This window comes from Anas acuta, chromosome 15, assembly GCF_963932015.1.
Source record: "Anas acuta chromosome 15, bAnaAcu1.1, whole genome shotgun sequence".
Taxonomy (NCBI): Eukaryota; Metazoa; Chordata; class Aves; order Anseriformes; family Anatidae; genus Anas; species Anas acuta.
Window position 1 is genome coordinate 13,123,119 of NC_088993.1, and position 14,737 is coordinate 13,137,855.

Consider the following 14,737-nt stretch of genomic DNA (forward strand, 5'->3'; position numbering starts at 1 on the left):
GCTCAGCTTAGCAAGCAGAGTGGATGATGCTGCCCGAGCTCTTGCTGTCACTACGCAGCCCAGAGAGCTAATGGAGAGTGAGTTGTGCTTTATTAACTCCCACTTTCTTCGCAGAAGAAATAATTAAATTCACCTGCAGAATCCCCATCTCTCTTGCATAGTAGCGTGCAGCTTTCCTGCATCTTAGCTAACTAGATTAGAGATTACTCATGCCAGGATCACTGATGAGAAAGCACAAGCTAGAAGGGATCTGGCTTGACTTCCAGATCCCAGGTGGCATTTGCAGGACTTATGCTTAGGAAAAGCATCACTTCTTTTCTTTCCGAACTGACAAAATTTGCCCAAAAACCCAGAGGAACAAGCAACAGGGAATCCCACCATCTGTCTTTCTAACAGCGTTTTCCAAAATGGAGCTGCACTTTCAAGTCTCACCAGCTCTGCCTCTCCCTGTACAGAATACATCCCCAGCTCAGACATGTGAGGTTGGTTGTTCTTACCGCCACAATATTCTCATCCGACACTCGCTCTCCTGGAAATCAATCCAGCGTTCGCCTACCTGCATTCAAATACCTGTCATTGTTCTTGTGCTACTGTCCTTCTCTCTCCAATTTAGAGATTATATTTCATAACTGACCTCCAACTACCTATTGCCTCTCTGTGACTCTTCTCACCCTTTGTCTACCTGATTGATTAGTCTATTATGTTTCCCACTCTCCAGATGACTTACGGATTGCCTGGTATCTGTCACGGGCTTGCTTTCCTTCTGTAATATTTATTCTTGGAGTTTTGCAATGCCCTCCGGCTGCCATTCTCTCTCCCCGTTCGCTGTCCTCTGCCTGCCTCTCTTGCAAATGTCTAGTTCAGAAAAAAGGAGAAGAAATCTTTTGCAAAAATAAAATTAAAAAAAATAAAAAATCCTACCTGCTGTGAGTTCACACGCATGCTGGTTAAAAAATATTGTCATGTGGGGCTCTTTATTTTCTCTGCATCATTTGGAGGTAATAAAAAGTCACCAAATAAGATGACAATCAGTAGTGCAGCTTGGAAGGTGGCTTTCTCCAGGAAAATTTTGACAAAGTAGGGAGCAATGCTGAGTTTAAAGATCCGGGTAGGCAGCAGGGCTCTGCCTTTGCTGAGGGAGAGGTCTGGGACTTGTCCCAGATCCATCCATCTCTCATCCAACTTGTCAGAGGTTGTCCAGCTCTGATAGCCTTCTAGGCTTGTCCCAGCTCTGTCCATCACTCTGACGTTTAATTAACTGCCCTGTTCGCCTGGATCTTATGCTGAATTTGAGCTGTCTTTCTGAAATACTTCCTAGGTCATGTCCAAATAATAATAACAGGAGGAATAATAAAATGCTTGTCACTAATATTGCTCTTATTGTTGTTATGTTGATGATAATAAAACAAGACGCTGAGTGTTGTGGAGATGAGGGCTGTTATGGTCAGTGTCACTTCTCGCTGTGCTGGTTGTCTCGTGTCACAGGTGGGCAGGAGCTTGGCAGCAGCAGTGAGGACAGAGCCCTGGCCAGCCAGGCAGCCGAAACTAAAAGAGGAACAGAGAGGAGGTTAGAAGTGAGCAGTGAGGACAATAAAAGCACAATTAAGACTTAAAAATGTGATAATGAGACTGATCCCCATGTGAAAGGATGACTAAGCTTATTAAAATCTGTCTGTGCTGGATGGCTGGTGCTGCTGGTGGCTCCTCGCTTCTCCAGGAGCTCTGCCCCAGTACCTGCCCGTGCCATCTCCCTGTGCATCCCAGAGCTATCCATCCTCTCCCATCCCTTTCAGTCCCCATCTGCCGTTTGTCCTATTCTTCTTCACTCCCAGGTCTCCTTCCAACATTTCTTACAGTCCCTGCTCTGCCAGCGGGTGGATTTCTTTTCCCTTTGACTTCTGAGTTGAGCAGCTGATCTCACCGTGGTACCTCTCCTTGCTCCTCTTCCCATACTTGTCTGGTCCCTGTGTCTCTGTGACTGTAGCTGTGCTGTTCCTGGGACAGCTTCATGTAACCAGCACTTTTATACCCCTGATGAAGCTCCCTCTTACGTTTTCATTTCTTTCCTTGCAGTTCATGTGCTGGATGTGGTGACTGTCTTGCATGACCCCAATGCTGTACCCAGTGTGCCTCCAGCCCCGACAGACAACAGCTAGGAGACGTTCATGACTTCAGCAGGAGCCAGTAGTGACGCCCGGGCACGAAGGTAAGGGGCGACCTTTCCAATTGCATCTCCAGAGGGAGAAAAATGGGCTGGTGGGAGGCATTTGGGCATGGGAGAGAGTGGTGGGGGTTGTACAGACAGGGCATGTCCCCCTGGGAAGGGCTCGAGTGCCTGGAAATCCCCCCCAGGAGCCAAGCAAGAAGAGGGGAACCTTGCAGCATTCGTTTCCCAGAGGAAGGAGCTGGTGCAGACGGGCAGCAATCCAGGGCTGTGCTGCTCACATTGCTTCTCACAGCCCTAATGAACCTGAATGGATGAGCTGTGGCTGCTGCACTCCTGAAAGAGAAGTGGCAGTGGAAGTTATCATGGTTATGTATATATCTGTACATTTATATAAATATAACACTATTTTTTTCAATCTTAAACTCACATTCTCCAGTTAAGATTTGAATAATATGGCATTTTTCCCCCCGGATGAGAAGTGCAATGTGTACCTCCACCCAAACTTCTACAAAATTGTGTTTTACAAAGCAGAAAAAGAACATCAGGTTCACATTAGTGCTGTTATTTAGTTTTCTAAGCCCAGAGTTTGCCATGTGTTTCCTGTTGAAATGACTATCTGTGCTGGGCACTGAGAAATTTTCTCCCTCTTTCTCATCTCTACCTTGACATTATGAAAAGGGTTTTCATCAATCCGTCGAAAGAAAGAGATAACTTTTATATAAAAGTGCACAGTCGACAGGGTTGAGGTTTTTTGGATAGTGTATAATTTTTTTTTTGCACTGTTATTATTTAAAATATGCTTTTTAAGAGGACAAAAGGGAATAGTTTAATGGAAACAAATTTCTACAGCAAAATGTGCAGCCGGATAAAAAAAGATTATTTCTGTTATTGCTTGGGTAGACAGGTGAATTTGGAATTTGAGTACAAAAGGTGTTAAAAAGTGTGCTTAAACTTCTCTTCAGTGTGCTGTTGAGATTGAAAAGAATAATTTCAGGAGAAAAACTTTTCTCTGAGCCTCCATTTCCAGCATTGTCAAGTCTATAGCAGCTGCCTTTTCCCACAGCTATTATCATGTTTTCACCTTTTCTTCTTCTACCTCATTTGTCCTTTTTTGAAGAAAAGGTAGCGCCAGCCAAAAGCTTGCGGGTCCACGGGCTCGAGCCAGCGTGGAGGGGAGGAAGGGTTGTGCTGGAGGTGCATGGGCACCTCCGAGGGCCAGATGGGCTGGCGAGGATGCAGTCACTGCTGGGAGGGCAAGACAGATGAACAGGCAGGCCTGGGGACAGTCATTTGAAAGCACCTGCAAGTCTACAGCTCCTAAGACCTGCTTTCAACAGTATCTTTTAGCCAATTAGGAGCCCAAGCATCGCCAAAGATAAGCAGAGCTTAGGTGCTCGGGTCCCTCCGGGCAGCCACAAAAATCCCAGCGATGCAGACAGACAGACAGCAGCGTGCGTCCTGCTGGAGCCAGACCCAGAGTCAGGCGACGAATTACAAATATGAGTGCCAAAACAGCAGGCTTGGGACGCAAAGGATAAAAGACAGTTGTGTTATTTGAGCTGATAAGCCCCGTTTGCATCAAAGGCTCCTGCAGGGTTTTCACAATTGAGTGTTACACCATCCAGCGCTGAGCTACCAAAGATGTAAAATGGGACTCGCAGAGAAAGCTTCGTGCCTGCCACAGAGCAGCAGAATAAGAGTTTGTTTTGAAAACTGTTGGGCTGAATAATTTGGGATTGGTCTCCGTGGACACGGTGAGATATTGCTCCTGCAGAGCAGTGATTGCAGCTACTGGTCTCAGCTCCCTGCCTCCTTCCTCCTCCTTCTCCCAGTCTCTGCAAGGGCTTGGTCAAATGTTGCCAAGCCAGCACGAGCAATGTTCCCCCTTTTCTTGGCAGTTATTTTCCCTTGTCTTCCTTTCTCAGAAGACTTTTCACAAACAAGAGGCTATTTTCAAGGGCTGCAAGCATTTGTCTCAATGTACAAGAGCTAGAGAGATAATCTACTTTATTGGCCCAAATGAAAGGAGTCTATGCAGGTAGCCTGTGCAGTATTGTCCAGAGGGTCAGAGGGACAGAGACAAGAGTTTCTTGCAGAAGCAGACAAATCGGTGTTGCTGTTTTGTTTGCCTCTGTTCTGCTGCACGTTGGTAGATTCTCTTTCAAACAGCCAACGCTGAGATCCTCAGCATGCAAACATCACTGGTCTAGCTGCAGAGGCTGAAGAGCAGCAGGACCTGCAGGAAAGCAGAGTACCTTTGGTGAGAAGAAGCAGGCAAGCCCGGAGGTGGCCATGCTCATGCCACTGGGCTGCTCATTTGGGGAGCAGGTGCCCAGGAGGGGTCCGGAGACGGGGCCATCCCGTGCCTGACACGGGCAGCTGGTGGCACCCGATGGCACGGACCCTTCTCCAGGCGGCTTCACGCAACGAGCAGATGACTGAAAACCATCTCCTGGGCAATCCACTTCATTCATCAATTAAATTGTTTGCTGTGAACAGTTTGGCCCCATCCAGCTCCAGGATTTCAGCCTTGTAATTTTGCTGGCAGGGGACGCCGGCGCCATGTCCGCGAAATCTGCCTGCCAACTGCTTCCCCTGCTAAGCGTTTTCTAGGCTAACGATCCCGAAAATCTTGCCAGCAGCCCCAGCTCTGTCCCTTTCAGGGCAAGCCGCTCATTTAAACGTGAGCACCTCTAAATGACTCCATCTGCTAAGTGACGTTAGGAAAGAAAAGATTATAGCAGGAGTTATCGCCGCGTCCTCGGGTCGTAACCCTGCTATAAAACGGGCTGGAGGAACAAGGGGACTGTGAGGAGCCGGCAGAGGCTCAGAACCACCTGGGTGACTGTCAGCTTGATTTATTTTCTTGTTCATTAGATAAATTAGAAAACTGGCAAAAGAAAGCGTTGTCCTCTCCCAGCTGCTTGGGAACCTGCCACGTGGCTCAAGGCGCCAGGCGTGGGGACATGCGGCTCCTTCCCAGCTCCTCGTCCCCGCTCACCGTGCCCCAGGGGTGCTGGGCAGCAGGGCAGGGACATGGCCAGGACCTTGGGCTGACGATGCCACAGCTTTCCTTGGGGGTCCTCTCATCCTAACCCAGCTCAGTGACCCCTCTGGCAAACCACGGGCAATCACCTGGGTTTTGCTTTTCTACAACAGTGCTGATTTTTGATTTTTTTTTTTTTTATTGGTGGAAACAGTGGTGACAATATTGCTCTTGAGTAACAGCTTTTACCTCAGAACCATTCATTACCTTCACAATTCAGACACAGGAGAGCAAAATACCCCAGGCTGGGGACGTGTTGCCAGCCAGGACCTGCTGCGATGCCTTCAGAGATGCCATCAATGTTTTGGTCCTCGGTATTTGGGCGAGCTGTGATCCATCTGCCTCCAGCAGCCGCTCCTCTTGCTTATCAACTGGACCAAATTTTGTGCACCAGAAGGATGGAGTTGAACAGTCAAATTGCTTAAAATCCATGGGTAAAATTCGGTAGTCGGGAGGTCAGACTGCAGTCACGGTGCCGCCTAACCTAAAAACTCAATGAAATCTTCAGCCTGCATAACCACACGTTAAATTCGGATCATTTATGCCATCCACGCCGCAGACAAAGCATGCTTAGCTGCTTCCAATGCACTTCTGTAGTACGAAATGAGGCCGCTGATGTACACTCGGTATTTACACAGAGGAAGAGCTTCCAGCCAGGATGAGCTATTGCAGACTGCAACACATTTCTCAGCCAACGTGGAGGAATCCCCGCTGCCAGCAGAGGCTGCAGCTGGGGAAGAAACAGGGCAGAGGCCTCGGGGATGGGGGGACAGGGGCATGGCACGACGGTCCCCTGCTTCCCACCCTGCTTCTCCTGCCCAGGGACTTCTGTACGGGGCTCTAATCATCCTGTGATGAGGCAAGGATTGGGATGTGTGTGTCCCGTGAGATGTGCAAGTGCTGTGAGGTGGCATGGGGTGGAGGAGATGGGGCTAATTCCTTCCTGAGACTCGCAAGGAATCGGCTTACGGCCCGAAGCTCCGATTACTCTTATCTGAGCCTCTGTGAGGGTAACCACACATACATCCTAAAATTACCCGGATTTTTTGCAAAATCCGGGGGCTGGCCTGGACTCACCTGACCCTGAGGAGCAGGGGGAAGAGGTCTGAAGCCCCACATGTGCCAGATGGGCAGCATCTCGCTGTGCTGCCCGGCCCCACCTGCCCACCCCAAGGGAGCCTTGCGCCGAGCAGCACCATCAGCCCCTTCCCAGCACCAGGCAGACTCTCCTGCTGGGATGCTGGCAGCTAATGTGCCTCTGGAACCATCAGTGAGGGACAAACACTGCCAAATACAACACCGAGGGAGATGTTGGACTGGTGGGATTAAACCGTGAAGCCCACCCGCTGCCCTCCCCATCTCCCACCCCACCTGGAAATTAAAGCGGGGAAGTAAAAGCCCTTCTCCCCCCTCCTGCTGTGCCTCTCAGCCACTGACATTAACACTGGAAAGCCTGACATTAGCTCTGAATGGATTTTAATAACCCCCTTGTGAGCCTGAATTACCCACACAGCATGAAGTCCTGCGTGTCCTTGGAGGCTCGGCCAGGAGCAGTGCATCGGGGTCGGGATCGGTGCTCCAGGCTGGGGACACGGGGCTGGGACCACCCGAGGGGCTGAATTTACTTCTGTCAGTGCTGCCTGGAGAGCCACTGCTCGGCCACCCGCTGCCTGCAGTTTTCTGGCCACCAGCAGGTCTGCAAGGGGACTGGGACTGCTGGGCCAGCCCGTGGTGGCATCTCCATCACCCCTCAGCTTTCTCCTGGGGGACAGGACCTGGGCTGTTGTGGGGAAATGGGATGCTGTGCGTGAGGGCAGTCCCAGCCCCTTCCAGAACGTGGCACAAAATTTGTGCCTTGGGTGCGCTGTGGGTGGGATGCGAAATGAGATCATGCCTGGCCCAGCTGAGACTCCGGACAAGCGCATGGAAATCTGGCAAGAAGATTAAAAGGTGTCCCCAGGCAGAAGAGGGTATTTGTTGCTTTATTTGTGGCCGAGATGCATGTGGCGTGGGAGTCACAGGGCTGCTGACCTCCCCAGAGCACCTGCACGTGGGCAGCGCCGTGTCCCCACAGGGGCTGATCCTGGGGACATGACAGTGGCCAGAAAAGCCTCTTCCGAGCTGCAGGAGGACACCAGATTTCCCCTCCCCATGGGCTGTAGGGCAGACATTGCCCAGCACCTTCGCTGCCAGCCCTGCAGCTCCCCTGCAAAGGGCACAGCCACGTTCACCTCGTCTTTAATGAGAGAGAAAATGAAGAAAGATGGCCAGATGCTTCTCACTTCTTCTGGAAAATGAGGGGCCTGAAAATGTGTTCCAAGTCACTTTTCCTCTCAAAAGTCCCCAAGATGTGACCGGGAGATACGGCCCCCTCAGTCAGTCACAAAATCTCAGTGTATTTTGGGTGAAGAATGATGTTTTCAGACTGCCATCAAACTCCACACGTATTTTCAGCATGGGAACAGGAATATCCACAGGGATACAGGCATCAGATCACAGCTGGGGTGGGCCAGCAGCTCTTTCAAGTCAGGCTCAATTGGAGACGAGACATCATCAGACACTTTAAAGTATTTAGGACCAAAACCAACCCCTTAAAAAAGTCTGTGGTAATGACTGAATTATATTTAAGAGGCTCATTCCTACTAAGTAAATGCAAATAGTTTACATGGAAAACATTTCCCATTAAGCTCGTTTATACATAAAATGCTAACAGATTGAGATTATGACTCTAATGATTATTTTTATTGCCGGTTTGCATTTAAATGGCATAAATTTCCCCCTACTGTTCTCTCTTTGGGTTAAATCAATAAAACCTATTAAGAAGGTTAGTCTTCCTCCAAGATTCCTCCCTCTCTTCTTTCTGTCTCATCTCCACTGGTGCCCTTTCCATCCACCCACCAGCAGAGATTTTGCAGAGCTGCCTCCACGACATCAGTGCCGAGGATTTGAAAATCCCCTTTGGCGGAGCAGAGCGAGGCTGGTCCTTGCTGAGACGGGGGATTACAGAGCAGCTCCAGTGCTGCTAGGCCAATCCTTCACCCAGTGCGGGCCACACTGGTTAGAGATTTTGGAGCTGGCTTTTCTCTCCTTTTGGCATCTCCCGTCCCTTTTTACCAGCGGTGCTGTGCCTCCACCTCCTCGGCGAGCGATGCTCCTGTCGTGGCTCACCAAGCGGCTGCGGCATTTCTCTTTGGAGAGGAGTTCTCCTGGTACACACGCAGCGAAAGCCGATAAGATTCTGACCTTTAAATTGGGCTTCTTCCTGCTCGTGGAAGGAGGAGGAGGAGGGTTGGGTGCCCAAATCTTATTTATCTTAATGACGAATCCCTCGTGTGGAGGCTCCGAAAGGCTCAGCCTTCCTGCAGCTCCCATCCCTGTGCTGGAACTTGGCTGTACCATGCAGGGGGTGTCTCTGCTTCCCCTCCAGTGCCAGGACCTTTAGCTGTGCACCCACAGTTACCTGTGAGCAGCTCCATGCCAGGAGCAGAAGCACCCGGCCTGGCCCAGAAAAACTCTACAACCTCTGTACCCAGGTACTAGCACGGGGATCTCCACGCTCCTTAAGCAGCATTGCTGACCTTTCTTTTCTCCACTACTCTCAGTATCACTTTTTTTTTTTTCTGACTTAATTTGCATAGGTTTCATGTTATCCATGTTTTTGCTTTGTCCCTGTTATCCCATTACCCTGGATAATCAAAGTTGGCTGTAATAGAAACAGCAGAAACTATTTGCTTACCGTCCTATTACAAGATATTCCCTCTACTACGTCTGAGAATACCTGCAGTTCCGTGGTAATGCTAATTAACTGTGCATACATATAGAAAGTAAGGCAAATGGCGCTGGGATCCTTTGGGATGGTGAGGATTAAAGGAAGATAAGATATTATTCTCCTCTTTCTCTGTGCTTCAGTGTCCCTAACCTCAATGGAAATTGCTTTGCACTTATAGAATAAAATGTAATGTGGGGGGATGAGGGGGGAGAGCTGCTGACTCTGCAGAGAGGTGGAGTTGGAAGGAGCAGATTTTCCAGCTTGCAAACCTACTATGAAGTGAATGATGTCCTACTATGAAGTGAATGATGTCCTACTATGAAGTGAATGATGCTCCTTGTCCCTATTCCCAGAATGGGGTAGGATGGGGCGGTCCTCACCCCCTGCTGCTTCCCAGGCAGCAGAGCCCAGTGGTGCTGGGCAGGGCTGTACTCGGGCACTGGTTCCTTGCATTTATCCCCCTGGGTTGGGGCTGAAGAGGTGGAAAAGCTCCAGTCCAGCCTCAAGGACTGGTGGAAATGGTGGCTGTAAGAGTGAATGCCCTCTGAAGTGCTGGGTGCCTGCTGCTGGAAGTGGCTGTTGGATCCATCAGGATGCTCCTGCTCACCTCTAGGACAGCTGGTGCAGTGGCAGGTTCAGAGCAGGTAATAGTCCTGGGGGAAACAAGGAGGATGGCAGTGAGAGAAGGGAGATAATCAGGAGGGGTTGATGTGGTGGCAGGACAGGCTGCTGGTACTGTCCCAGTGACCCCTCTTCATTTTGCCTGGCATAACGTGGTGCGCTCAGGCTTGACGCAGCCCATACATGAGGATACACGGGGCGATTTCCCCTCCCTTTTGATGCAGCATCCTCTGCAAGTCTCGCATGAGGATCTTGAGTGCCAGCCAAATGAAGAGTGACTTACGCAGCTGGGCATGCGTGGAGAATTGTCAGAGCTCTTCTTGCAGGAGAAATCCCACTCAAGTCCACCCACCGGCTCCTCGCCGAGCTCCCCAGCTCCTTGGCAAGCAGCAAACTCAGACACCCAAAATGCAGCCCCACAAAGCAGGGGCCATGGACACGCACAGACACATGGCATCTGTGGGTCTGGACCCCATATCCCTGCCACCCTCTGGGGTGAGAGCTGCAGGAGTGGGGTTGGAGCAGCCCCGGCTCTCCCTCCACCCCCAGATCCAAAAGGGAGAGGAAGCTGTTATCTGGTAATTGCTGCACCGTTGATGAAATCCTCGTGTTGGGGGTTTTACCACGTCTCTCATCCCCCAGGTCTGTCAAGGAGCGTTACGCAGCCATGACTCAGAGAGAGGCGTCACTGGAGGGAGTCTGTAGATGCAGCCAGCAGCTGTCATGTGGGGTATAAATAATGTATGTGCACCATATAGGCATGACCTAGGAGCTCAGGACCTTCCCTTTACAACTCCTTTAAATGGTCCCTGCATCACATCACGGGGCTGGCCATGAAGGAGGGCCAGATTACACAGGTGTCCCCCCATTTATCCGAGTTACATGGGTTAGGGCAGTAAAAGGGCCAGGGATCTTAGGGCTGGGGTGCTGCAGCCACCTCCTTGCCAGGAGTGGAGCAGGGGGCATCTGTCAGCCCCAAAATCAAGCCCCTCATCTTATTAACAGCCACCTGAGACATTTTGGTTCTGATCAGGCAGTGTAAGTTTTAAATGCAAGAGCGGGTTTAAAAATATAACAAGAGCTTGCCTTGCAGGAAGGGATGCTGGGCGTGGGAAAAGGGAAAGTGTTTCAATGGGAAAGTGTATCACTATGGGCAGTGGGGAATTTCTTGTTGGTTTTACATAGCTGAGGCAAAGGTAAACTTCCTATTAACTTCTCTGAGAGAGTTTGTAATGATTTGACCCTTTAAATTAAAGATCTGGAGCTAAACAGCTGTGCTACCGAATCCAGCACAGCCTCCGCCAGTGCAGTTCAAGCAGCGTGCCAAAAGATCCAGCAGCTTTCAGCAGCAACTGCACTCAGTGCTGTTCTGTCTCTTCTACTCCTGACACCATTTCAGGAGGAAAAAAAAAAAAAAAGTCAAAGGTTGAATTCACAAGCTTTGTTTCTCTGCAGTTCAAAGGAAAAACATCCTGCCTTTTAATTGGCACTGAGTTCTCCGACAAGTACCTGTGCTGTCCTAAAAGCTGACACCCAGACAGGCAGGCAGAGCCCAGCAGACCAGGAGGGAAGGCTGTTTGAAGTGCTCGGGTGCCTGCCACCCATCTGCAGGTGTTCGGATGTATCCTTGGCAGCATAGTGCTGTTCCAGGGGCAGAGAGGGGCTTCATTTCTGATCATTAATGCAACAGTCTCTTCCCAGCACCGCGCTTCCTTCCACTGATCTTCTCTGTGCACAGTCCAGGGGGAGCCACATATCGAGTGGTTTGCATTGGAGGTCACAGCACGGAGATAATGAAGTTGTTTTCTTACCCTTTGTATTTTCTGGTGTGGCTCAGCCTGCTCTCATGCCTCTGCTCCAGTCCGGAGCTCACAGGAGGTGGTAGGAGGCAGATGCTCTGCAAGCTGCCCACAGCATGGGCTGTGTGCCCCAGGGAGGAGCAGCGACATCTCGTGCTGTGCTCACCCCCGGTTTAACCCCAACGTCTTGGCCAAATGGAAGTCATCGGTGGGACTGGCATGTGCAGGGATTATCCTGCTGGGGGTACAGGAGGCCCATCTGATCCTCTCTGCAGGTTCAGCATCACTCCCATCGTCTCTCCTTCCAGTGCTTGCTCTGCATCCCCCAGGCTTCCTGGGACCTCCGTATTGCCTTGTCCGCTGTGACTTGACCCCAGGAAGGCACTTCTACATGTGCTCATTTACTCTGTGCTCATTTTCCTCCATGGAAGTACCAGCTTTGTCCCAGGAGCCCTCATCATTGCCACCAGCACAGTCTCAACAAGTCTCCTGCAAGACAAAAGCCCCAGCAGAGCATTGTCAGCCTGCCTGTCCCATGCCAAGCCACAGCCAGCAGTCCCCAAAGCCCGGTGGGGTGGATATAGTTATTGCTAGGAAGCTTTTTATTTACCATGACCTTTCTGACATTACAGTAAATGCATTTCAGAGCACGAGAAGTGTAAAAATAAACTGCAAGGAAATCAAGACAGCTAATTAGCCAAAGGTTACTGCTGGGCTCGGTGGCTGTCAGCCCTTTTGAAGTTCTCCTTCGCGCAGGCAGACGTGTGTGCGGTGCTGCTGTTCCTTTGAATAAATGTCTTGGTTTCCAGAGTGGTTTCGTAGCTCGATGTGACTAAGCACATGCGAGGCCTGTCACAGCAAGGCTGGGCAGGATGCTCATGTCCTTTAACCTCGCATTTCCCAGCGCTGAAGAGCAGCTGGGCTCATGGGGCGGCTGATCTGCCTGGCCCTCAGCTTTTCTCGCAGCCCAGGCTGAGGGTAAGCAGCATCAAGAAATGAAGCAGTGCTCCCCAGGTGGGCTGGGACAGGGTCCTGTGTCCTGAGGGTTTTTTTGCGCATCTTCAGGAGCCCAGGCTGCAGGGAGAGGTGACAGCAGGATGCCCAGGAGCGGAGCTGTGGCCCTCCACCCCAGCCTCCTACCTCTCCCTCTGCCCTCCCTGCAGGCTTCTCCTCCTGCCTCTCTCCTCCTGCCTGCTCCTCTCCCTCCTCGTTAACTTGCTGCTCGTCTCCTTGCGGAGTTTGCGCCACGAGTCAGGGCTTTGTGTGCATGTGTGTGTGTGATTCAATTAAACAAAACACAATAAAATCAGGGAAAACAGGGAGAGACGCAGACAGACAGCAATTCCCAGCTCTCTGAGCACTAAGCCTGTCTGCCTGCGAGCTCAGCCCCGGCACAGCTCACTCGTGTCACTGCGTGGGTTTGCTCAGAGCAGCCCCAGGGATCTCTTTCTTGGGGTTCCCATCCCTCAGCACCTCTTCTGCCCCACTACTGGGCCTTGGGGCTACTCCGCTGGCCAAAGGGAGAGCCTCGGAGGAGCTGCCTGCTCACTGCCAATAAGCCCCAAAATGCTGAGGCATCTCTGAATGCTCAGCCTCCTCCATGCCTCCTTTTCCCTCTTGGCAGCTCAAAGAAACCCCCTGAAAAACAGCAGCAGTGCTGCAGCGTGGGTCATTTGCTCAGCTCCCCAGCGGTTTTCCTCCTGCTGCCTTCCTTCATCTCCTTCTTCTCCTTTTCCCCTCTAATCCTCTCGTACCGTGAACACATGCTTGTTTAGCATCCCTTGCTGCCAGCCCTCTCCCCGGCAGCTTTCTCGCCTCTCCCCATGCGTGAACGTGTGCGTGGCCGTGGGGGCTGCTCCTGCTCGCTCCTCCCCGGCTGGCTCCGTGGTGCTGCACATTTCTTCTGTGAATCCGGCCTCTTCCCCTCTGCTGGCAATCCAGCGGCTTAAAGTGGGTCAGCACGAGGGGAAGGCAGGGCCCAGGGGGAACACAGGCACCAGAGGACGTGGGTGCCAGCTTATGGGGCAGGAGGGAGAGGGAAAGGCGAGGGCGGTGTTCTTAAAAAGAGGAGATTTTCCAGGATTTTGAAAATGTGTGCAAAATGTGATTAATGAAATCCCAGTGCTCAATACCCTCTCCTTAGCAAGCCATGCTGTGAGCAGAGGTTCTCCCTTCTCAGCAGCAGCCCTGCCATACAGAGCCCTCTGTGGGGACACAAGAGGTTGTATTGGGCTATCTCAGCATGGCTTCATGTCCCTGAGAAATGCTGGTAGGATCTTGTCCTGCCCGGGCCTTACAATCCGTGAAGCAATTGTCTCTTGCACGTGTGGTGGGCTCCAGGAGTGTTTTGGATAGCTGCTGCTCCACGCTTCGAGCGTGTGTCCTCAAGCCCTTCCGTGTAACCTCATGGCCACGTCTTTCACATTTGGAGGGCTCCTTCTGGTACCTGGGGCCTGTCCTTGCCTCTGGCTGACATGGTGCTTATTGGGAGAGGTGCTGCTCCCCTTCCTCGGGGTCACAGCTTAGTGGAGACCTTCTTGTTGATAAAAGTCAAAAAATGAGGCCTGGTGCACAAGGCCAGGCCCAGAGGCAGGAAGGCCGGCAGCTCCCTGTTGATCTGAGCACCGAGGAGCCGTGCACCGTCCTCCAGAGCCTGACCAAGGCCTGCACATGTCCCCCGTGGTCCCCACACTTGTCCCCTTGGACCACGTGTGTCCATAGCACAGGAATACATTTTAGCTGACACCAGTTCTGCAGAATTTCCCGTGCATGCAGCCAATGCACCTGGAGCCGTTCCCAGATGTCTCTCCTTATTAATGCCCCCTTAGCAATTTTCTGAGGACCAGCCTCCATCTCCAGCATTAAAAACAGTCCCTTCCTCTTTGATTTATGGATATTAATCCATGCCAGCAGGCAAGAGGCATGACATGTCTACATAATATATTCATTATTAAATTGTTTTTGTTCCTTTCCTTTCTCCTCCACCTCTAAGGCTGCACCTTTCTTATCTCTCTGCAACATTTGCAACTGCGTGCTGCACTCAGAAAGACGTCTTCCAACACAGAGCAGTCAGCAACCTTTGCTAGGTCAAACTTAGAAGTCCCTGCTTCCTCCCTAAAGGCCGTGTTCAGACTCTGGCACAGAGCAGACCCTCTCGGCCCCATTTCCCCTCACGTCCCCACTGCAGTGCCATGCTCGGGATAAGTGTTGGTGTGGCCAGGACAGCGGGACACCCGCAGCCCTGCATCGTTTGCTCTGATCATAACATGGGGCAGGCCAACTGCGTGAGCCTGCTGGCAGCCGGGCCTGACACAGCGCCCAGGCGAGGATCCAGC

At 51.4% G+C, this 14,737-nt stretch overlaps 1 protein-coding gene across 5 annotated transcripts in view; it reads left to right on the forward strand.

The window, feature by feature from the left end:
* ELFN1 (extracellular leucine rich repeat and fibronectin type III domain containing 1) overlaps positions 1 to 14,737 on the forward strand; it is a 98,004-nt gene that overhangs the window by 52,868 nt on the left and 30,399 nt on the right. For all 5 annotated transcript variants that reach the window (XM_068699327.1, XM_068699330.1, XM_068699331.1 and 2 more), the window contains one exon: positions 2,074 to 2,206. The gene's annotated coding sequence lies outside the window, so the exon portion shown is untranslated. The remainder of the gene's footprint in view (positions 1 to 2,073; positions 2,207 to 14,737) is intronic.